A 24,248-nucleotide genomic window follows, 5' to 3' on the forward strand; every position below is an offset into this window, starting at 1 on the left:
CTGGGCTGTCATCTCAGGTCTCCCTTGTAATGAGGCAAGAGGATCCCAGTGTCATACCATTGACTCCAGAATCATCCATGCAACAGCCATAAAGTCCGGCACCGATGGACATCAAGCCACCATCGATCTCGGTACCTACCACACACAGGTATATCAGTCAGTGAAAGAACTGCTTTGCTGTCTTCCCCCAATTCATCATTCATGCAAGACCCTACTAGATGGCTGCTGTCCTTGGCCTCTTTACTTCAGCACTGGGGCAGAGATTGCCATTAGTTGATACTGATGGTGGTCCCAAGACAAACCAATGACTCTACCTTAGCACTGTCTGCTGTAGAGTCACACTCCACATTAGTACTGGGACACCCTTAGAATCTGGAATCTGTTGCTCCCTCAACTTCAGCACCTATGGCTCCGATACTAGGACCATCATCGTAGAGGGACCTGACTTCAGTTTATTCCTCTGCTCCATCTGTGTTACCAGACCTATATGTGAGACCGTCTATGTGCCAAGAAGCCTTTGCAGTATTGATCACCATACCGTTGTCAGCACCAACATTGCGTTCCTCACACTGGGCTTCCGACAAATTCCAACGTCCAGTAGCCCCATCGGGTTGGACACCTCCTTTGAATACTTACTATTCTGAAGGTCCTTCCAGGTCTGGATGGAAATCCTCTAGCAGAGACAGATTGTCATTGCCTGATGCTTACGGGCCACCTACGCTCTATACTCTCCCTCATAGGCCCCTGTGGAATCCCTGGGAGGTGCCCAGATTCTCCCCATCACATTTTCCTCCTCACTCGAGGAGAAGGTCTCCAGATCCTGCTTTGAGACAGCCTCCAGAGCCTCATACATTAGAGGTACGAGCATATGTTACCCCTCCCGACCAACCTCTCCCACGGGACTAGCGTTTATTGGAAGAACCAGTGTTGCCTCAGGAGGCTACTTTGGCTTCCATTAATTTGTCTTCATGTATGTGCAGGTGTTCCGTTCTCTTGTCCTCTCCCAAATAAGCCAGTTGTAGCTGATGTCTCTTCCATTGGGTGGGATGCCAATCTAGAGGGCTCGTGAACCCAAGCATTATGGACAGAGTAGGAAGCTGATATTTATATCAATGTCCTCAGGCTCCAGGCAATTCACAAAGTACATGGTGCTTTTCTCCCTCTCATCAGGGGCTTATCAGTCCAAATCATGACCAGCAATACAACTGCCATGTACTATCTGAACAGACTGGGAGGAACTTGGTCCACACAGCTCTGCAAGGAGGTGATGAGCCTCTTGGACTTCTGCATGAACAGAAACTGCTTACTTACCTGGTTCCCAAAACTACTTGGTTACTTTTCTCAGCAGGAAATTCTCTTGTGATCATGAGTTGTCCTTCAGAAACAGTGTACTGAGGACTTACTTTTGAACCTGGGGTACTCCATCAGTCAAGTGCCATCGCTTTTGCTCTCAAGTGGGTCACAGTCCTGGCTCACTAAGTGATGCCTTTCTGTTGACTCAGTGTTCGTGTAACAGGATGGCTCACCTCTTAAGGTCTGGAGGGCTAGGGCTAGTCCATTCTGATTGCAGAATTAGCCACACCTTGGAAAGATCAGGGTGACTGCCCTATAAAGAGCAGGAGGAGACTGAAACAAAGTGGGGGGAGCTCAGGAAATGGTAGCGAGACTGCAAAGAGTGTTAAAGGCTCCTGCAGGGGAGACCCTGAGACCAAGGGAGCTGTAACAGAGAGGACCTGCAGTGAGCAGGAGGCTCCTGCTAGAGAGCCCCTGACTGAGAGGAGGGTTTGGGCCTGGAAGCCAGAACCAGAGGACTAGGGAGGCTGAGATTGAGCCAGATAATGTCTGGAGTACTGGGCCCAGCTCCTGCTAAGAGAACCTGACTGGGGGAAGGGATGAGGGGCCTGGAAACCTGATGGCTGAGCTCCAGCCAGATAAAGCCTGAGACACTTTAAATTGGAACCCAGCTGTGGGAAAAGGGCTGGGGGCTCCCTACCTAAAGGGAGAGGGTGAATGAATTGGTGGTGGGGTCTGGAGGGCAGCATGTAAAGACTCAAATGGAACTACAGGAGGAAATGTTTTAATTACCTATGGGCTGTGAGTTATTAAGGGGCCCTGAAGAAGGGAGAAATTGGTAGCAGGGCACTACAGAGTCTCCTCTGGCCATAAGACGGCACTAAAGAGTTTGGCTGACCCCATTACAGTATGCATTCCCCAACCTCTGTGATCCTGCAGGTCATTCACAAACTGAAATGGGATCGTACCACAGTAGTTCTTATTGCCCCAGCTTGGTTAAGACTAGGCTGGTTTTCCACTTTCTGCAGCCTCCCAGTACAACCTGTACAGCTTCTGCCTCCTCTTCTAGATCTCCCGAACAGCCAGCATGGCTTCTGGATGGTTAAATTATGAAGAGAGGGCCATTCTGTAGCAGTTCAAGAGGTATTGCTTAACAGTAGGAAGCAATTCACTAGGTTGACTTGACTAAGTGGAAACGTTTTTCGGTTTGGGCTAGTCAGTGGATTCAATCTGCAGTGGCAAGCATTCAGGACACCTTAGCGTATTTGCATCTAAACTCTTCAGGCCTTTCCCTGAGCGTTCACCAACAGCAATTTGAGCCATTTGCCCTCCTATTCAGATTCAGTTAGTTGTTCTCCAACCCTGTGGTGGTGAGGATTCTCAAAGGGATTACCCAACTTTTTCCACCTGTTAAAGCACTGGTACCACTTTGGGACCTCAGCACTGTGTTAATGGCTCTTATGGAACCTCTTTCTGAGTCTTTGGCAATTTGTTCTTAGTCTTACTTGTCTCAAAAGATAGTCTTCCTTATCACCATCACATCAGCTAGGAGGGTGGGCAAGCTGCATGCATTGATGTTGGTCCTCTATACACACAGTTTATCAAGGATAAGGTGGCTTTGAGACAGCAACCTACATTTTTAACTAAAGTAGTGTTGGCTTTCCATCATAATCAGACTACATACCTTCCATTTTTCTTCCCAAAACTACATTCTGTTTGGGAAGAGGAGCATCTGCATGCCTTGGATGTCAAGAGAGCATTGTCCTTCTGTGTGGACAGAACCAAGCAATTCAAACAGTCTCCTCAACTTGTTGTTTCCTATGCAGATAGGATGAAGGTCCAAGTAGTGTCAGCACAGACAACCTCCAGATGGATTACTTCCTGTATTACCAGATATGCGGTGAAAAACACCCCTCCTCCACAGAGACTCTTCACTCATTCAACAAGAGCTCAAGCTACATTGGGAGCTTTCCTGAGTGATGCTCCAATTCTGGACACTAGTAAGGTTGCCACTTGGTCCTCGATACATATATTTACTTCTCATTACACCATCACAACTACATCAGAGTTGGATGTGAACTTTGGGAAGGTGACACTCTCTGCAGCCTGATCTCCCTCACACCTGCCAACTCCATCTCACCCTTCTTATTTCTCCCTCTGTCCATCATTTCATCCTCCAGCTCTCTTATGGCCTTTCCCACCACCTTCCTCTCACACTTTCCATATCCGGTGCCCATTCCAGCTCCTTTTCTACCACAACCACCACATCTCCCTTCTCTCCCTCCTTACTATGCACTCCCCTCAATAAACTGATTATCATCAATTATTCTAACTATTAACACAAAAACAACAAGCTTGTATGTGTGATTACACCTCTTTAACCTTCTTACCTTATGTTTATTACCCTTGTTCTCACTGGCCCATTCTTGGCTGCTCTCACTATCTTTTTTAAACTTTAGATCATGTCTTTGGGCCAGAGGAGGAATTATTATGTGTCTGGGAAGCACCTAGCACAATTTTGGGTGCTTAGTGAATTAATGATGATGATTTTATTATTAATACGGCATAAATTCAGGAAGGGCTGGCTCAAGAGAACTGGGATTATTTAGTCTGCAGATGAGAAGAATGAGGGGGGATTTGATAGCTGCTTTCAGCTACCTGAAAGGGGGTTCCAAAGAGGATGGATCTAGACTGTTCTCAGTGGTACCCAGTGACAGAACAAGGAGTAATGGTCTCAAGTTGCAGTGGGGGAGGTTTAGGTTGGATATTAGGAAAAACTTTTCACTAGGAGGGTGGTGAAGCACTGGAATGGATTACCTAGGGAGGTGGTGGAATCTCCTTCCTTAGAGGTTTTTAAGGTCAGGCTTGACAAAGCCCTGGCTGGGATAATTTAGTTGGGGATTGGTCCTGCTTTGAGCAGGGGGTTGGACTAGATGACCTCCTGAGGTCCCTTCCAACCCTGATATTCTAAGGTAAGGATTCATCCTTGGTAATATTCTGAAGGCCATGACAGGTAAAAAATGGAGATGGGAGAGGAAAAGTAAAAACTTGGGATTTATTACTCTAACATGTTACTGTAACTGTGAACTTCACTTTGCTAAAAGTGAGGGCCAGGTCCACTCATTTCTCACATCTATCTCGGAGTGAAGCTGGATCGCATGCTAACCTGGCACGTTATGGTATTGCCACTTTACTTCTCTGCTGCTGCTGCTGTTGGTGCTGCCTTCAGAGCTGAGCGCCCAGCCAGCAGCCACTGTTCTCCAGCCATCCAGTTCTGAAGGCAGCGCAGAAGTAAGGGTGGCAATACTGCGACCCCCCTACAATAACCTTGCAACCACCTACCCCCACGACCCTCTTTTGCGTTGAGATCCCCAGTTTGAGAAATGCTGGTCTAATCTCCTGCTTGCCCCATCAGCCCCTTCCCCCGCCCACTCTTCAGCCCAGTTTCCTAACCACATATCATGTAGGTGGCTATCTTCCCTGAGAGAACCTGGCTTTAATACCACTGGACAGCATAAAGTGTGGCATTCATCTTTATTGGGGCAACTTCACTGCCACCTGAATGCTGTAGGAAAAGTGTAGCCATCTTGACAAAGGGTAGCTTGTGGTTTCAGTCCCATTGGAAGTAATGGGAAATGGCAGCCATGTAGAATAAGGGCAAAAGTTTCTGACAGAAATCAGGAGCTAATGAGTAACTGTAAGAAACCCAACAAATAACACAAGGTTCATGATAACACTTCAAGAGTTTAGCTGAATTCCACATGTTTGCAAGAAGGCAAATCCCTTGAATTCCTTGACATTTATTTGGCAGGAAAGAGTTCAAGTAAGATTCTCTTTAACATTCATAACCTCATAAGAATCCTTTATTGAAGCAGGGGAGGGAGAGATACAGAATGGGGGAGATGACCTGCAATGCTCACCCTTCAGCCAATACTGCCACTCAGACATGCTGAATTTAGACCCATGTGTGGCAATCAGTTTCAGCAAAGAGAGGGTTCTTTTCCCCCTTCCCCTGCCCCCAAGTTTCAGCTTTATAGTGGATCACTTTCCTCCAAAGGGGGTGATCAGCTTCAAGCAGTTTTTCCCCCCTGAGGGATAGGGCTCTGCCACAACTCTCGGACCCCTTTTCTCAAGGATTGCTTCAGCCTAATGTTGCAGAGGTGTCACTTCTCCATGGGTAGGGTTCAACCTTGCATCTGAGAATTTCTTTTTGCCTAAGAGCGTAGCTCAGCATTGAGTCAAGAGGACCCATTCCCTCAGGGGGGTAGCATGTATCCTCCTGTGAGGGTTCCTTTCCCTCAGGTGATAGGATAGTTCCACCACAGAATGCTACACCAGTGTTTTACATCATAACTCATGGGTTTTTTTTACTTTAATAGGATTCAGAAAGATTCAGTTCTTCTTCGAGTGATTGTTCACGTCCATTACACATTAGGTGTACGCGCGCCGCGTGCACGGACGTCGGAAACTTTTTCCCTTAGCGGCTCCCGTCGGGCCGGCGGGGCCCCCTCCTTCCTGCCAGAGCGGCGCCCCGCTCCAGGGTATATATATCCCTGCCGACCCGACCACTCCAGTTCCTTCTTACCGTCCGTGGCGGCGTTGGAACAACTCTGTCTCTCGTCTGAGAGTGTCCCTTAGCAATAGTCATTAGAGTTATCTAGCAGTTATCAGTTAGTTTGTTGTAGTGTTTAGTCAGTAGTTAACAGCTCATTAGAGTACTTAAAGTTCCTGCCAGGGTTGTTTGTTCAGCCCTGGCACCGGCCCTGGGCTGTGGGGTATGCCACACGCCCAAGGCTTCAAGGCTTGTGCCACGTGCCGCAGGCCTATGCCATTGAGCGACCCCCACGCTTCGTGTCTTCGTTGCCTGGGGGAGGCTCACCAGAAAGAGCGCTGCAAGATCTGCAAGGCCTTTAAGCCCAGAACTAAAAAAGAGAGGGACTTTCGCCTTAAGCAGCTGCTCATGGAGACGGCGTTACAGCCCTCCACTTCGACGGCACCGTCTGCCTCCGTGCGGAGCGCCCCGGCTTCGGTGCGGGAACCGGCGCCGGCGGGTCACCCGAAGGCCGCGGCACCGACCCAGCGGGGAAATACACGACGCCGATTGTCTTCGCCGGCAAAAGCGAAGGGCCAACCTAAGGCCAGAGGTCGCTCCCCGCACAAGAGGGCGGCACCGGTAAAGACCTCGAGTGCCCCTAAGGCCGATACGGCCCCAACACGGACCCCGGTAGTGGCTCCGGTGCCGAAGGGCCCGTCGAGCCCCGGGATGGGCGCGTCGAGCGAGGATGAAGGGCTGGAGGAGCTCGTGGAACAGCCCTCCACTCCGGACACGTTTGAGGCAGCTAAGGACCTCATTGCCTTGTCCGTCGAGGCCCCGGCACGCGCTGAAGGCGCCCCGCCTATGCTGCCGCGCAGAGGCAAGCCGGCGATGGTGCGCCCATCACGGTCGCCGTCTCGGCACCGTTCCAGGAACCGGTCCCGGTCGAGCTCCGCCTCGGTGGACTCCCGGTTGCCCTCGGCGCAGGAAGCACCGCAGCAGTCGGGCTTCAGCAAGCGGTCGGCACCGACTCAGCAACCGAGCACGAGTCGGCACCGCGAAGCGTCGGCGGTTCGTTACCCAAGGCCGACCAACCGTAGCCGTTCCCGGTCCTGGACTACCTACTGCACCTCAAGAATCAAGGGCTTGCGCCCACCTCAATTAGAGTTCACTTAGCCGCTATCTCGGCCTTCCATCCGGGAGAGTTGGGAGTGTCAGTGTTCTCCAACCCCACAGTGGCCCGATTTCTCAAGGGGCTGGAAAGGGTGTTTCCCTACTCGCGCCCGCCTGTCCCGGCGTGGAGTCTGAACCTAGTCCTAACAAGACTCATGAGTCCCCCCTTTGAGCCCCTAGCCACTTGCTCCCTTACGCACCTCTCGTGGAAGGTGGCGTTTCTCGTGGCCATCACTTCGGCCAGAAGGGTATCGGAATTGAGAGCCCTCTCTTCGGAACCACCCTATACAGTGTTCCATAAGGATAAGGTGCAACTGAGGCCGCACCCCAAATTCCTCCCAAAGGTGGTATCACAGTTTCACATGGGGCAGGACATTTGCCTACCGGTGTTTTTTCCTAAACCCCATACGGACCCTCACCACCGCAGCCTACATACCCTGGATGTCCGGAGGGCATTGGCTTTTTACCTGGAACGGACCAGGTCGTTCCGCAGAACACCCCAGCTGTTCATTGCTATTGCGGAACGTATGAAAGGCTTGCCTATCTCGACACAGCGCTTGTCGGCATGGATTGTGCATTGTATACACACTTGTTATGAGCTCGCCAATGTTCCGGCTCCGGAGATCCGGGCTCACTCGACTAGAGCCCAAGCGTCCTCAACGGCCTTCTTGGCGCAGGTCCCTATCCAGGAGATCTGTAAGGCAGCCACCTGGTCGTCCGTGCATACGTTCACAGCCCACTACGCGATCCATCATCAGACCAGAGAGGACGCGATGGTCGGTCGGGCCGTGCTACAGTCAGTTGTATCTTGACTCCTACCCACCTCCAATGGTAAGCTTGGGAATCACCTAATGTGTAATGGACGTGAACAAACACTCGAAGAAGAAAGAACGGTTACTTACCTTCTGTAACTGTTGTTCTTCGAGATGTGTTGTTCACGTCCATTACACTTCCCACCCTCCTTCCCCTCTGTCGGAGTCTCCGGCAAGAAGGAACCGGAGTGGTCGGGTCGGCAGGGATATATATACCCTGGAGCGGGGCGCCGCTCTGGCAGGAAGGAGGGGGCCCCGCCGGCCCGACGGGAGCCGCTAAGGGAAAAAGTTTCCGACGTCCGTGCACGCGGCGCGCGTACACCTAATGTGTAATGGACGTGAACAACACATCTCGAAGAACAACAGTTACAGAAGGTAAGTAACCGTTCTTTTGGAATGCAAATTAATATCCCTATTTCTGTTTTCACACACTCAGAATTAACACCATTGAGTTCCCAGGTACTTCTGTATCCTTCATACCTGGGACTGGGATTAAACTATCAGTTGGACATGCTTCGGCAACCATCAGTGCAAACCGGTGAATAGAAACCTGGCTGTTGTAAGTATAGTACTGTGTACCCCAGAAACATTCTTTTGGAAAAAGAATGAAAATGGAAAATATACAGTGTAGTTACTAATTGAACTCTTTCGATGCATAAGGAGGGCATATGTTTTTTATCAGTTTACACCAATCTGTTCATATAACCCTCCCAAGTTGAGACAGTCCCTTCCTGTGCAACCTTAATTCAACCCTGTTGTGCATATGTTTATACCGTCTTTAACTACATGATTGCATATTGTTTTTTCCATAGTATTTTTGCATCCGTAACTGTTTTCATGTAGATTTTTATGTAATTTTCTAACTTTAAAACAAAATGGAATTTCTATTGTTTTCGTTTATCCTGTGGAACCATATTGGCCCCAACTTAGGTCATCAGCAGGGTCTGGACCTTTAGATACACAGCACGGACCTCTACCACTAACTGGTGCAGTAGTAGGCTATTATCCTTGCTATCCACAGGCACTAAAGATGGATGAGACCCACACTTAGCCAGTGGATTCCACAGCTATTTCCTGACAGCAGAACAAAACAGGGACTCATTCCTCCTGAGTTCATTTCCAGATTCTGCCCCATACCCCCAGACTTTCTCTGTACCCTCTTCTCCTATCTGCCCCTTGGCTATGAAGAAGAATTTATTGAATTCAGTAGGATAGATAATTACCTTCTCTCTTAAGTACTTAAAAAGGTTCCTTCAATTGCAGTCCCACAGCTCTTGTGGCAGTGTTATCACAGATCAAGTTGTGAAAGACTTGTAATTGGAATTAATTAGAACATGGATCAGAAAGTCATTGTGAAATTGTGGCATTTAGTAACCTTGCTAAATCCAGCATAATTCTAAAACCCATGCCCAGGCAACAAGTGTGTGAAATCGGCTTCTGTAAAGAAGCCATCACTATAATCTACTTTAATCATTACATAATGGGGGGAGAGGGAGTTTTCTTCATCTTGATGAAAGAATCAGAGTCTCTTTGAACTTGGCAAATCAGTAGTTTCTTGGGTGTTCTCTAAAAGTAGATCTTTCAGCTGACTTTGTTCTTATCTGTGCAGCACAGACTTCGGAGGAGCGACAGTGTCCATTTCAGGAATGTTTATCACAGTAATCTTCAGAATCTCACGGGATAACACAAGCTGCCTGTCAATGTTGCTTCACTGCTGCCAGGTGAGCATTAGTGGTATTAAACTCAGTTTGAATGGAGGAAATAGGTATGTGCAAGAGATTTTCTACAGTCACTCACTCTGGTGAAAAGTTAGCAGAGTCAAGGGTGCAAGGCCCTCTTGTCAATATTATGCACCCAAATACCTGTTTTAGGAGTCCAAATGCAGGACATAAGTTTTTAACCTAGGCAACAGAATTGGAATTGGGTTTTTCAGGGAAATGTTTGAAAACACAATCTCCTTTTCAGGGTATGCACATGTGTGGTTTGTTCCTACTATCACTTGTAAACTCTATCTTTTGTGTACATATGCAAAAAACCCTGAATTAGGCATACAAACTATGCAAATATCGATTTTGTGAATGTAACTCCTATGATTTTATGTGTGTGAGTGTGCAGATGATTTGTTGATGCAAAGTTGCATGCACACAACTGGAGTCCAAGTTGAGGCTCCTTTGAAAATACAACCCACAACATCTGACAAGATCAATCAGCTTATTTTTTCATGGAACAAACAAAGTTAGAATGAAGTTCACACCTAGGAATTTAAAAATGGATAATTCCAGAGAAAACATAAATTAGCGGTCACAGCTTCAATGATTTGGTATGTGTTGAAGCTCTTTTTTAGACAGTGAGAGAGAGAATGTGGATGAGTGAGCAATCCCTACAGTTATTTCAACATCAGGATTCGTTACTTTCCAAATAGCCTACTAATTCTCCACCCCAGGTAAGACTAGTCCTTTAATATGTCTGAGATTCACGAACAGAAGGAATCAACTGCCCAGTCATCCTACTCCTTGATAGTGTATTTCACTTCTGCATCATTTTAGCCTATACAGCATTGAAATGATCTTCATTCAAAAGGTGGCCTTCCAGTTTTCAGATTTCAAACAAGTCCATTATACACTGGGATACCTGTAGGACTGATGAATGAAATTGTTTTTAATTGTTTACTTTATTAATGTAACTTCATAAGTAAAGTTTTATGAATGAAACAATATTCATTCATAAAACCGGTTACTCCAATAACTGGCTAATTAACAATTAAGATGCTTGTTAAGAGCCATAGCTGTTCAGTCAGATGCCTTTGTAAGTTTCACCATCAATCCAATTCCTGCTTAAATCACTGAGACTTGCACTGTTTCAGTATTGTAATTTCTGTTCACCATTTATTACACTTACCTACAGTGTAACTTCTGTTCACTGTTTGCCATATTGTAATTCAAACCCCATTTTAAAACGCTTACTCCATTTTGTAAGGGCTTGCTGAAACCTTCATTTTTGCAAACCCTGCTGTAATCTTATTAGTCTAGTTTAGATGTGTGAATGAGGTATGTATGGATAATGGAATCAACCTCCAGCCCCAGCCTGTCCTGATTAAATAGAGTTCAAACACCAACGGCTGAAGATGCAGACAAGAGCCCTAACAAAGTAAGAAAAATCCACCCTAAAAAGAAAAGGTACAATAAAAGGAAGATCAAAGCCCGGTCCAAGTCTGAAAGTCATGTCTGCAATTGACGGGTAATCAATCACCAAACCCGGAGGCACTGTGACACAGCAAGACCTATAGACTCTGAATTCAAACTAAAGCCTACAAAAAGGATGGGTAAGATGGAAAACTTTGGAGGAGGGTAACATTCTGCTGCCAACATGGAAGGGCATCGGTGCATGCCCAACAGAGACCCAGCTCGTCCTTGTGCCCGGCTTTCCTGGCCAGTTAGCCGCCACAAGCTACGAACCCAAGCTGCAAACTCAAGCAGGACTGGTAACTATGCACATCTGCAGAACATCTGATGGATGTGTGTGTGTGTGTTTGTGTGTGTGTGTGTGTGTGTGTGTGTGTGTGTGAATAGATATTAGGTATAATGTGTGTCTAACGATTAAGATATTAGTTATTGGTCATAAATCAAATTGTTATCATAATAAATGTGGCATCTTTATCTTGTCCCCTTTAATAAGATCCTGCTAGTTTTTACTGGTATAACATACCATTCTACTACAGGTTATTAGGGTAGCCTCAAGCCTAGATATTAGATTTCATGTAGATCTAATTTAGCCAGGAATATGTTGAAATAAAATGTTTTAATCATTAAAACAATGATAAAGTCCTTTCTGTTCTTTTCCTTCTCTCCAGCTGGTTGTATAATCTCTTTACTGCTTACCTGGAGAAGCCCATCAATACCGTCTTAGAAAGAAATGTAACTCTTTAAAGATTGTTTCAGAGGAGGGGCGTAAAGAATACCTAAAATTGCATTATCTCCGAGGTCGCAGCCTTGAACTTGGTTAAGGAGTAACCTGACAAAATATAACTTTACTCCAGTCTGATTAACCCCGTGTCACTTTTATTGCCTGGCACAAGCTCCCATGGGCTCTTCTTCTATTAATTAATTTACAGTCAAATGTGTGTGTAGTGGTTCTTTCCACAAGTGGACCAGTCTGCAGCCTGGTCCAAGAGAAAGATGATAAAATTATGTTTGCAACATTGGCACTTGCAGCCTGGAAAGTGGACATCCTGTCCTGCAAATCCTTGTTCAGCATGAAGCAGGGACCACAAGATTATTGTGCTCCATCGCAGCTATGAGTGAAGAGTACATATGGGCACAAGTTGGTTAAGAATGGGCCATAGTCCTACATGCAGAGTGGTGGTAGATCTCAAGCCCTCCATTTGCCTGCTTTCTTACTCACAAGAAAGCAGGGTAAAAGAAGCAATGTTTGGATAGAAAGTAGGCATATCTAAGCAGACACAGGCTTAAGTACAATTCTTAGCATGCAGCCAAGGCATTTAGCTATACACTCCCTTCTTTGGCTACGCTGTGAGTACTAGGCAAGAATAACTTGGTGGTCACACAGCAGTGGTTTCATTACTGCAGGATCGGGTTCTCCCGCACTCCCCATTCTGCTCATCGCCTTCCCCTGAGCCTTGCATGCCCTCGCTTCTCCCCCATCCCTCCCATAGCCTCCTGCTCACGTGAAACAGCTGATTGCGGTGGGTGGGGGGAAGGGTAGTAAGCGGCTGATTGGCAGGCGGGAGGTGCTGAGGAGCGGATGGGGGGCTGCTCATATATTATTGTGGCTCTTTGGCAATGTACATTGGTAAATTCTGGCTCCTTCTCAGGCTCAGGTGGGCCACCCCTGCTATTTGCTCAGGTTTTTCCTTAGTAGCTTGAGTTTCTCTCTTGGTTTGGGGAAGAGGAGGAAGATATTTTATTGGCAACCATAGTTAACATGTCCAGAGGTTCTGACAGGCACTGATTTTATAAATCAAAATAAATCACAATAGTGTTTTACAGGGAAATCATATTGACCCCCCCACCCTTCGTGCCAACCCCATTCACTCTTCCAAACAAGAGTGACCGCATGCTCTACCTTGGAGTCTCTGAGTATTTCTTTAAGTCCGCCTTATTCACTTACTACACAACAGGGGCTGTCAACATCACCATCTCAAAAGAGATGAGTAGAACTTACTGGTGATATAATTACAAATGTTTCAGGTGTGTAGGCAGTCAGAGAAGGGGTTTTTACAGATCATTTTGCAGAGTAATTTTCAAATTCAGAGATATCCATGACACTTTTCTACCAGTTGTAAATGTGGTCCATGGAATGACATTAACTCTGTTTCCCCATTTTACAGAATCTGAATTTCTCAGGCCAGTTTAGGTACTGTGCAAGGTACAAAGGGATAGATGTCACAGATCTGATCCACATGCTTCTTCACCTGAGTGGGTGGGGGATGGGGCAGAAAGAGCCATGGAAAGCTATCTCTGCATGCGTTCTGTTGCTCTGAACAAATAGTGGAGAAATGGCACAAGTCAAGAAGAAAATGTGTGTGTTTAACCTACTGCTGCATTCTGCCATGTTAAGCCCCACAATAGACATACTTTCTATGCTTAGAGCTGGAAAATAAGTCCTTAGAAAGCAGCAAAGATGGGACAGGAAGCCAGTGTGAAGAGACGGATCAGTCTCTAAATGGGAGAAGAACACAGAGGTCACTCGGGGAACCCTGCTGCTTTGCTGGCAGTGTTGTAAAGGTTTTCCAAGTGGGTTTTGCTGACTGAAACACTAATAGAAGGGACCTGTGTAACTGGCTGTGCCTGTGGGCTGAGCAGATGGTGTTGCAAAGCACAGCAGCTGAGCACAAGCAGAGTTTTCAGTCCTACCTTTAGTGGGTTCAGTATATCCCAGCTAATGGAGCCTGTGGGCCAGAATACTGAACCTGTACTTTTCAAGAGGTACTGCCCTTTGTTTCTCCAGTATGTGTTTTGATGCATATCAATGAGAATTGTATCCCTCACTTCTGCCTTGATGCACTGTAACTTCCCCTGGGAATATCCCCAGGGGCAAAGGACACTAGTTCAAGGATGGGAATTAACTAAAATGGCAGTAAACAAAATTATTTCCTGGATGTGAATCTGATGGAGGATGGCTGATTTTTTTTATTTGTTTGCAGCTGTCCGTTAACTTTAATCTAACTACAGCAACATTTGGCAGTATCATTCCCAAGGATGTTGTCTAAATACTGGCTAATTTCCAAGGCTTTGGAGAAGCCAGTGAGATTGCTCTTGGGGAGGAGGGATGATTTATAACTGCTGGTGGGAAGGTCCGGGTCCAGACTCTTGTCTTAGTGAACATTCCTCTGTCCCACTCCTGCTGCTCATGTTCCCTGCACTCCTTTCTGCTCGCTGTTAAGAGTTACTCAATCAGGAATCCATTTGCAGTATAACAACTGTATTGAAGCTACATATTTATGGACACTACTACATGCATACCCTATCTTTACATGGTAGTAGATGCCGCTCTTTATATTAACTATGTACAAACACACACACAGATACTGCTTTTATACACAATTCTTGTAACGTTCCACACATTGTTCTGCACTTGCCACCTCCGTCTGCCTTGTCCTCTCATTCTCCTCTGCTGCCCTTTGTGCCATTTCACCTCCCCTCAGCTGTCCTCCAGCATCCCATACTCCCTTATCCCCTCACTTTCCTGACTGGTTTTCTAACCAGAGAGACTGTTTGGTAGCCATTTTCTCTGAGAGCAGTCTGCCTTCAGTCTTACTAGACATAATGTCATCTTTCTTATGGGCAGCTTCACTTCCATATACAAAGGCAGTAGGGAAATGGTGGCAACCTTGATCTCGGAGTAGCCTGTGGCTTTAGTTCCATTGTATGCAATGGGGAATGGCAGCCTTAAAGGAAAATGTAAGTTAGATGCAGGCAATCAACAGACCATGTGAAACGTTTAATAAACATCATATTGCAGAGCTCATGATGATAAAATTGTGAAGTTCTGGCAATATGTGGTGCAGTTTGGCAGTATGTGACGTGTTCACATACTAAAGCTTGCTCCTCTGGGAATTTCTCAGCTCTTGAAAGGAATGCGTCTTTTGGGACCCAAGGGTTCTTTCCTCCAGATTCCTTATATTGTCAAGATCATTCATTCCTTCTCTCCATTTTCTCAGGGTACTCCACCATCATGTTCACTCCCTCTGGCTAAGGGTATGTCCACACTGGAGCTGGAAGGTGTGATTCCCAGCTCTAGTGTAGGCATACCTGCACTAGCTCTGATTGAGCGAGCACGCTAAAATTAGAAGTGCAGCCACAGCAGCACAAGTGCCAGGACAGGGCTAGCTGCCCAAGTACGTATCTAGGGTCTCAGACAGGCTTGCACTCGGAGCAGCTAGCCCTCCCGTGGCTCATGCTGCAGTGGCTACACTTCTGTTTTTACTGCCCTGGCTCAATCCGAACTAGTGGAGGTATGTCGCTTTAAGCTGGGAATCACACCTTCCAGCTCCAGTGTAGACATACCCTGGAACTCAATCTTCAAGAGCAACCCTAGAATTGTAACTTCAGATTTGTTAAATATCAGCGGTTCCCAAACTGAGTTTTAGCTGTGGTATGCTAGGTCTGAAAGTATTTGACATACCACTTTCCAAATCTCAACCAGTGTAGTTATAATGGATTCTTATTCTGAAACTATACTTGTCTTTTTTAAAAACCAACCCACTTTGCACCTTGTTGTGGTTTATGCACATGTACCATAATTTGAGGGCAGGTGTTCTTTACAAATCCAATGTTCAAGCTCTTTTGTGCTCTGAAACCCTACAGGTTGCTCAACATAGTATAAAGACACACCCAGTGATGCTGCAGCTAGTGGCTACTGCAGCACCCGTGGCCAGTTTACAAACAGGCAATTTTATGGTAGAAATCACTGGCTGCATGGAGGTATTTGCTGTCCTGCCAGACTCAACCATTCAATCCATCTGTGCAATGAGCCTAGTAAGTATCATGGACCAGAATATCAAATTCTGTGTAGGAGATAAGCTTGTTTTAACACTGCCAAACCTATGCCACTATCTGCCAAACCTGCTGAATGTCCTAGATGTCAGTACCTAGAACACAGAAGATCATGTTCTGCCTTCAGATACATCCACACTACTTCCACTGAATTTGGGGATTGAACATGCATGTCTGTGGCAGAATTTGCAGGGTATTAGAAGTTTACTATTAAATTCCTGGGGTGTTTTTTGTTTGTTTTTGTAAGGGAATGGGTTCTTCAAGAGCAGGGGTGGCCAACCTGTGCCTGAGAAGGAGACAGAATTTACCAATGTACATTGCCAAAGAGCCACAGTAATACATCATCCGCCCCCCACTCCCAGCGCCTCCCACCCCCCGGCAGCCCCTCCAATCAGCACTTCCCCCTCCGTCCCCACACCTCCCAATCAGCTGTTTTGTGGCATGCAGGAAGCTCAGGGGCGTGGGGGAGGAGCGAGGGCATGGCAGGTTGAGGGGAGGGCGTGGGAAGGGGTGGAGTGGGGGTAGGGCCTGTGGCAGAGCCAGGGATTGAGCAGTGAGCATCCTCTGGCACGCTGGAAAGTTGGCGCCTGTAGTTCCATCCCTAGAGTCGGTGCCTATACAAGGAGCCGCATATTAACTTCTGAAGAGCCGCATGTGGCTCTGGAGCCACGGGTTGGCCACCCCTGTTCAAGAGGATGAAATCAAAATATATTACCACCTCATTTATCTCATGCTCAGTTTTCCTAACATGCTGGTTATAAAACAGTGGGTTGTGCCCCGAGACATCTCTCCATTACATTGAAAATAGCCTTGATTTCTGGTGACCTCAATGACCCAAGCTTTTAAAGTGTCACCCATCATTTTCAGATAATCAAGGCGTGGTTGTATATTATTTTACACAAACCCCAGATGAAGCAGAAAGCAGCCAGCTCACCAAATGGCTTCAGTGCATACCTAATAAAAAGGTCTAGTGCTTACATTTCAGATCATAAAAAGAAGTTGTATAAGTGTTCGTGTCTAACACAGGATCCCATTCTGTGTATATGGTAACAAAAGACTTTTCTCCCCTGCAGATAGCGAATACCAGTGTCAGTCCGACATATTTGAACAGAAGCTGATTAGCTCATTACATCTGAAGAGGTAACACAGAACAGCTTGATATGAGACCACAAAAGAAGGCTCAGGAAGCAAAATCAATGATCCCAGCAGTGGGACATAACAGGACTTTATTGCGTCCGCCTAGCTGTGCAGTTAGTCCAGCCTATTGGACTTCTTGCTAAGATGTTAGGATCCTGGGCTCTGTAGTGATAACTGGGGTCTGGTCGGCCTTCACCAGTTGTGAGCCTAATGCTGGGAAAGTGGGTAAACGTTTATAAAGTCACGATAACTTATAACAACGAATGTTGATGGGGAAAAGGCACAAAGGGGAGACAGACAGGTCTTTTTGTTTACATTATTGATATGATTCGAGAACTGTTAAGATCATGCCTGGTAAACAAGAGAGGTTTGGGACTGGAAATCAATGGACCAAAATGTGTGTGTCAGAAATTAGATCTAATTGGTGAATGTAATAATGGGATGGGCTATTCCACTCATCTCTCCCTCGAGGTCCTTAAAAAAAGACACTTTGGGGAGGAAATCTTGCTACCATGACAATGGCTGACTGAAAGACAAGAGAACAGGAAGGAGAGAGCTTCACCATCATGGCTACCACTGTCTCCTGGGACCCAGGGATCCACCATAACACCGTTGGACCTTCTTCATCCTAATCCTAATACATGTCGACCAGAGTGGGCTAGAAAGAGGGAACCAGACGCCATCGCCACCTCTACCGTACTTAAGTTCTGAACACCATCTAGGATGTGAGACTTTGTTTCCCCCTCACCCCCCCATATACATTTCCTTCCCCACCTTATTTTCTTCTCTTTCCTGTCTCTCTCCTTTTGCCTTCGGTTTAGTAAGAGTCTGGGTTAGTGAGCCAAGATTGTATATTTTGCAACGCTGCTGTAAGCCTGTGGCTAAAGAGGCAGCTAAACAGCCTGACACTGGTACAAGTTTGCCAGGTCTCGGAGTAGCTGATGAAACTATGTGTTGTGTCTGTTTTTTTTCCAACAGTGAGAGTCAACATCAGACATAAGCATAGGCGCTGACTTCCTCTCTCCCCCGGGGTCCCACCCCTATTCCACCCCTTCCTCCAAGCCCCCACCCCACCTCTTCCTGGCCCCACCCCCACTCCACCCCTTTCCCCAAGCTCCCACCCCACCTCTTCCCGCCTCCTCCCCCAAATGTGCCATCCCTCCTGCCAGGGGTTTCTTTGCAGTGTAGACATCCATGAGGAAGAAGCTCATAAGTAGAGTTGTGGGGCACTAAGGGTATGTCTACACTGCAATTAGACACCCGCGGCTGGCCCATGCCAACTGGCTCAGGCTCAGGTTGCAAGGCTGTTTAATTGCAGTGTAGACTTGCAGACCCTGTGTGGTGGGAAGGTACCTAGAGTCCAGGCTTCAGCCTGAGCCCAGAAGTCTACGCTGTAATTCAACAGTCCCACATCCCAAGCCCAAGTCAGCTGGCATGGACCAGCCGTGGGTATCTAATTGCAATGTAGACATACCCTAAGTCTTACAATGAGAGTGTCTTGGGCAGTTGTGAGCACTTCAGCATGTTTTTATCAGGCATTGAGGGTACCAGGCTCTAAGAACCTATTGGCTAAACTGGGAGGTAAAATGTTTGGGTTTGAATGGGAGCTTATCCAAATTGAACTGAACCCCTGAAGAATTTGCAGATCAGCCACCACGAGCAGCAGCAATACCAGAATGGAATTTTTCTTCCCAGCTCTTGTAGGAATTAAAATACTCAATATAAAACACATTTATTTTAGTAAGATCTCCAGGATTCTAGAATTGGCTTCCTCCTATATGAATTTGGATACAGAGCTGTTGAGAGTCAAGGGTTCTCTGGTGAAGTGTATGAATCAGAGAGACTTACACAATGAAATTTAGAGGAAAAAGTGCACTCACATTTCTGGATGAACTTCTCCTGAGCTCATAGGCACCGGCTTCCTCCGGGCCCAGGGGGTGCTCAACCCCCCACTCTGCCCCAGGTCTCACCCCTGCTCTGCCCCAGGCCTCGCTCCCCCCCCTTCTCCCAAGTCCCCACCCCGCCTCTTCCCATTCCCACCCAGTTCCGCCCCCTCCCTCGAGCATGCCCCGTCCCCGCTCCTCCCCCTCTCTCCCAGCACCTCCTGCACACTGCAAAACAGCTGATTGTGGTGGGCAGGAGGCACTGGGAGGGAGGGGGAGGAGTTGATCGGCGGGACTGCCAGTGGGCGGGAGGCGCTGGGGGGGAGGAGGGGAGCTAGCTGCCAGTGGGTGCTAAGCACCCGCTAATTTTTTTCCATGGGTGCGCCAGCCCTGGAGCATCCACAGAGTCGGCACGTATACCTGAGCCACTCTTCTGGGCACGTTCTAGGCAATGCCTAGGAAAACCACTCCTGTGCATGTACTACATAGGACACGTTGCCATAGAAGTTTGTCTTTGCAGGCATATCATGTGGCCTGAAGTACTGAAAGGATGACTGCACATTGTTTTAGTAACATGCCTTCATCCTTTATAATGACAACTCTGCTCTCATTTCTTTCCCTTCAGATTCCACTTTTCCCTGGCCCACTCCAACGTTGGCTTTTTTGAAGTAAGTTGATGGTTTCAATGTCCAGGAAACAAGAACCAAGAATCTCAGGGACAGGAACAATCCAGAATACAGGAATCTGAAATTTCCCACATTAATTTTTACCTCATTAGACTTTACCCCTCCTGGATGGCTCTTTTCTCTCTTTCTCTCATTTTGGGGACTCTCTCTGCCGATATCTTTTCTGCTTTAAAACTGTATATTCTTTACTGTTCTTTTGCTTTACAATAATCACTCCAATAAAAAAAGATGTTTTCCAGTCTAATCTTTCCTCACAGATCACAAAATGTTATAAAATCATTACTATAACATAACACTAGAATTCAAAACAGAGGAGAAAAAGAAGCACCAATTGCAGGTTAGAATATTAACTGTAGGATAAGAGACAGGCAGTGCTGGGACTCAGAACAGATGGCAAATCATTAAGCTGTGGGGAAGGAGTAAAGGATGCTATTCACAAAAGCCTTGAAACAGTGATGCAGTAGCATACAATGGATAAGGCCTGTCACCTTTAAATGACAATTGACTGGTTCTGGGTAGCTGAATAGAGGGGAATTAAAATCTCTCAGGCCCTACAGTGAAATAACAGGCAAAATATTCTAAGTAAATCATTTTAAATTCAACTATTGTAAGTGTGTGAAAATAGATCATTATCCTAGGGCTTTGTATCTTGTCTCAAAATCTTCACTTGCCGTTTTCTCTTCCCACATATGGTCTGATCAGCTGAACAAGACTCCTATTCTAAAAACTCCATCCCAGGCCTGAGCATGGAGGAGTTTCATGGATATCAGGAAGCGGTCACTAAATTCATTTTCTCCCCCACAGCAGGTCTCACTTCTGGAGAATTTCCTGTCTCATGTTTTACAGAATGAAGCAATCCCAGCAGCCAATGGTAAGAGTAGTGGCCAGTTCCTATAATGGCCTTTATCTCTAACTAAATGCTCCAGGGACTGCATGGTTCCAGGGATTGGTAATGTGATATGGGGCTTTACATTGCTAGATCACCATTTCACATCAGCTCTCTTCTGTGCCCCCACTACTCCCACTGCTGACATCTAGACAGTGTGGAGGAGGAGGAACATCCTGAAGGGAATGCAGAAGTGTGGGGGCATGACTAAGGGAGAGGGGTATGCAGGAGCTGGGGGTTAGGGTTGAAAAGGGAGGGGAAGGAGGCCTGACTGATGGGATCAAAGGGGTGGATAGGAACAGAGATGGCAGATAAGATCAGAGACAGAAGGGTGTAGGAACCAGGATTGGGTGGGTAGATGAGGGAAAGATGGGAAGGGAGGAGGAGGGATATGGATAGATGAGAGGGAGAGTAGGGTAGGAGCAAGAAGGTGCAGGGGCAGGAGAGGAGCAGAGGGGGTCTGGGACAGAAGCTGGGGTAGGGCAGCCAGGAGCGGTGGGGGAGAGAGGGAGGTTTGACAGGTGGACAGAGGCAGAAGGGTGTAACCACTAGACTCACTTCCCTTCAGCACCTGGAATTCTACCCAGAAGTCCTGATCTCTGGCTTTCCTCGATTGTCAGCAGATAGCTGTGCAACCACTGGCAAATTGTAGCTCATCCCTCTCTAGTACCTGGTCCTGAGAGGATAACAGTCTAAATCCTTCCGTTTACTCTAATACAGGGGTTCTCAAACTAGGGGTCGTGACCCTCAGGGGGTCACGAGGTTACTAAGTGGGGGGTTGCGAGCTGTCAGCCTCCACCCCAAACCCTGCTTCACCTCCAGCATTTATAATAGTGCGTAATATACAAGAAGTGTTTTTAATTTGTAAGGTGGGGGTCGCACTCAGAGGCTTGCTGTGTGAAAGGGGTCACCAGTACAAACGTTTGAGAACCGCTGCTCTTATAGCTCAAGTGGTAGAGGACTGTGCTGTGGACCTAAAGCTCTGAACCCTGCTGATGACTCACGTTGGAACCTATCATGGTTTCACATGATAGAATTTCTCTTTTCAAATTGTTTTTTTTAAATAATTAGATAATTACATCCAAAATAATTACTTTAAAAGAACATTAAGGTTACAAAGTCAAGCTTTCAAAAATTAGGAAATGCTAGAATGAAAGTGCCTGTGCAACCTTAATTCAGCGCCCTCCGGCATATGCACCGTGACACAGTCTTTAATTACGTATTCATATACTGGTTTTTCCATGGGCTTTTTCCTACCTTCCAGTTGTGGTTATTGAATGAGTAATGCTTGAGTTCCTCAGATAAGAGATGCAATAGAAGTGCAAATATTTATTATTATGTACATATGTGTTTATATTTGCCTTTTTTAAAGCTAAACTGAAGAAGGGATTCCCTCTACCTAACCTGGCCCAAATTACCCTTCTCAGACCTGTTTTTAAAGTTAGCCAGGTGAGAATCTGTCTCTCTTATTATTAGAATAGGAGTCCTGTTGGCAGGATGCTGGATCTTTAATTTATTCAACAGTAAAGAGCACTTGAGTATAAGATGAGAAATTTCATACCAGAATTTAGCCCCCCCGCAACAACTTTATGATGCTTTAGTGGCAATAAGAGAGAGTAAAAAGAATTCCCCCAATGCAGGAGTAGCACAAGGTTGATATACCAAGCTCTATATCATCCCCCCAGTTCCCCATAATTTACGAGCAGTCTCAGTCAGAGGCAGGACGAAGAGTGGCCTGAACCACTCTGAGCTGTGGAGCAGCCCAAAGGCAGCCTTGGGTGAGGCTGCCCTAAGATACAGAGCCACCACAGGGCTGTTTTAATTTATGCCAGAGCCTATCCAGCCCCTAAAGCAGCCTAGAATCCAGGAGGCACAAAGGTGACATAAAGCCTCCCTTGCTCCAAGGCTGTACCCTTTGAGAGGCACAGTACAGAATCTGGCCTCCCGCTCCCTATCCCCCATACAGAGGAAAAGTTGCATTTTACAATCTGTAATTTAAGGTGGTATTTGTGACTGATGTTCTCTCCTCAGGGTTATCTGCTGATTTTCCACTGAGGTTAGCTATAGACACTAAGTAAAGAGCAATCATTTGGTGGGCCAGGAAGTTTATAGCCAACACTACCAGTCTGAATGCTGAACCAAAATATCTTTTCTTTTCAACCTTAAAATTTAGGACTGGAGAGGAGTGAAGTCTTCCTGCTGCTGCTCTGATCTTGGGAAAGAAGGAAGAATGTATGCCACAAAATTACAAATGCAGCTATTGAGTCATTGTTACTAATGGTCTAGAGCAGCATTTCTCAAACTGGGGTCCCCGAGAGTACTCCAGGGGGTCTGTGGGCCCTGCTGAGAAACTCCTCCCGCTCCCGCCTGCAATTTCTCCCCGTCCCTCCCAGCGCCGCAGGAGGCACTGGGAGGGAGGGAGAGGAGCAGGGATGGGGCGCACTCAGGAGAGGGAGCGGAAAGAGGTGGGGCAGTGGTGGGACAGGAAGAGGTGGGGTGGGGCCTTGGAGAAAGGGGTGGAGTGGGGGTGGGGCATGGGGCTGAGTGGAGGGCTTGGGGGGGGTCCACAAAAAATATTAAATCAAAATGGAGGTCCTCAGGTTACTAAAGTTTGAGAACCGCTGGCCTAGAGAACTAGTATCAACTTCTTATTCTGCTTCCTGCTGAATTAATCGGTTCTGTTGAGTGTGAAGTGCGACCCATCAAAGTGCTTAAAATTGGAAACTCTCCTGCTCGCTGTGAGGGCTGAAATCTTCAAGGTTCTTTGTGATGAAAAGGGGATCCTTGGAGTTTGATTAGAGGGCGGGACAGAATCCTCTCATGGCTCTTCTTACTGGTGTTTCGGGACAATGGAATACTCCTGATGTATTTTTGTACTATGCTCATTTTTGTTGCTTTTCTTTCTAGCAATGAGTTGCCCAGAAAAGAAGTATTACAGGTGCAGTCACCCCAGAGCCATTTCAATTATCCACTTGCTAAATAATGTGAAGTCTTTTGTGTATCTAGCCCAAAATTATGCTGGCCTTTTTTACTACCATATTGCATGTCTTGTCCAGTATTTGATTGAATATCACCTCTGTCAGCACTATTGTTTTCCAGGTGTTTCACTCTCATGGAAGGTCAGTGTTTTGTAGGGTTACCATACGTCCGGATTTTCCCGGACATGTCCGGCTTTTTGGGCTCCAAATCCCCGTCCGGGGGGAAAGCCCAAAAAGCCGGACATGTCCGGGAAAATCCGGACATGCCGGGCCGGCCCTGTGGGTGCTCGGGGGCCGGGCCGGCGGAGCGGGGCCGGGCCAGGGGCTCCAGGGCTGGGCCGGGGACTCGGGGGCCGGGCCGGCGCCGGCGGCTCGGGGGCCGGGCCGGCGGTGCCAGGCCGGGCCGGGAGCTCGGGGGACGGGCCGGCGGTGCCGGGGGACGGGCTGGGGACCGGCGGTGCGGTGCCGGGGGTGCTCGGCCGGGAGCCCGGGAGACGGGACGGGGACCGCAGTGCTGGGCGGGCCGGGGGTGGTCGGCCGGGGGCCGGCACCCCAGGGCTGGGGCCAGCCTGGGCCGTGCCTCCTCCCCCCACACTCCCCCTTACCTGCTTCAGGCTTCCCGCGAATCAAATGTTCGCGGGAAGCAGGGGAGGGGGCGGAGACTTTGGGGGAAGGGGCGGAGTTGGGGCGGGGGGGCGGGGTCGGGGCCCCGTGGAGTGTCCTCCTTTGGGAGGCACAAAATATGGTAACCCTAGTGTTTTGAATTTTTATCTCCCAGATACAATCGCTTACATTTCTCCAAGTTGAATCTACCTAGGCCTGTAGAAGATGCACAACTGCCAACAGTGCTA

At 47.4% G+C, this 24,248-nt stretch overlaps 1 pseudogene; it reads left to right on the forward strand.

Annotated features, from left to right (window-relative positions):
* The first annotated feature begins 104 nt into the window (after positions 1-104).
* LOC128827684 (BPI fold-containing family C protein-like) lies at positions 105-22,493 on the forward strand (annotated as a pseudogene).
* Positions 22,494-24,248: the final 1,755 nt, after the last annotated feature.

This window comes from Malaclemys terrapin, chromosome 1, assembly GCF_027887155.1.
Source record: "Malaclemys terrapin pileata isolate rMalTer1 chromosome 1, rMalTer1.hap1, whole genome shotgun sequence".
Taxonomy (NCBI): Eukaryota; Metazoa; Chordata; order Testudines; family Emydidae; genus Malaclemys; species Malaclemys terrapin.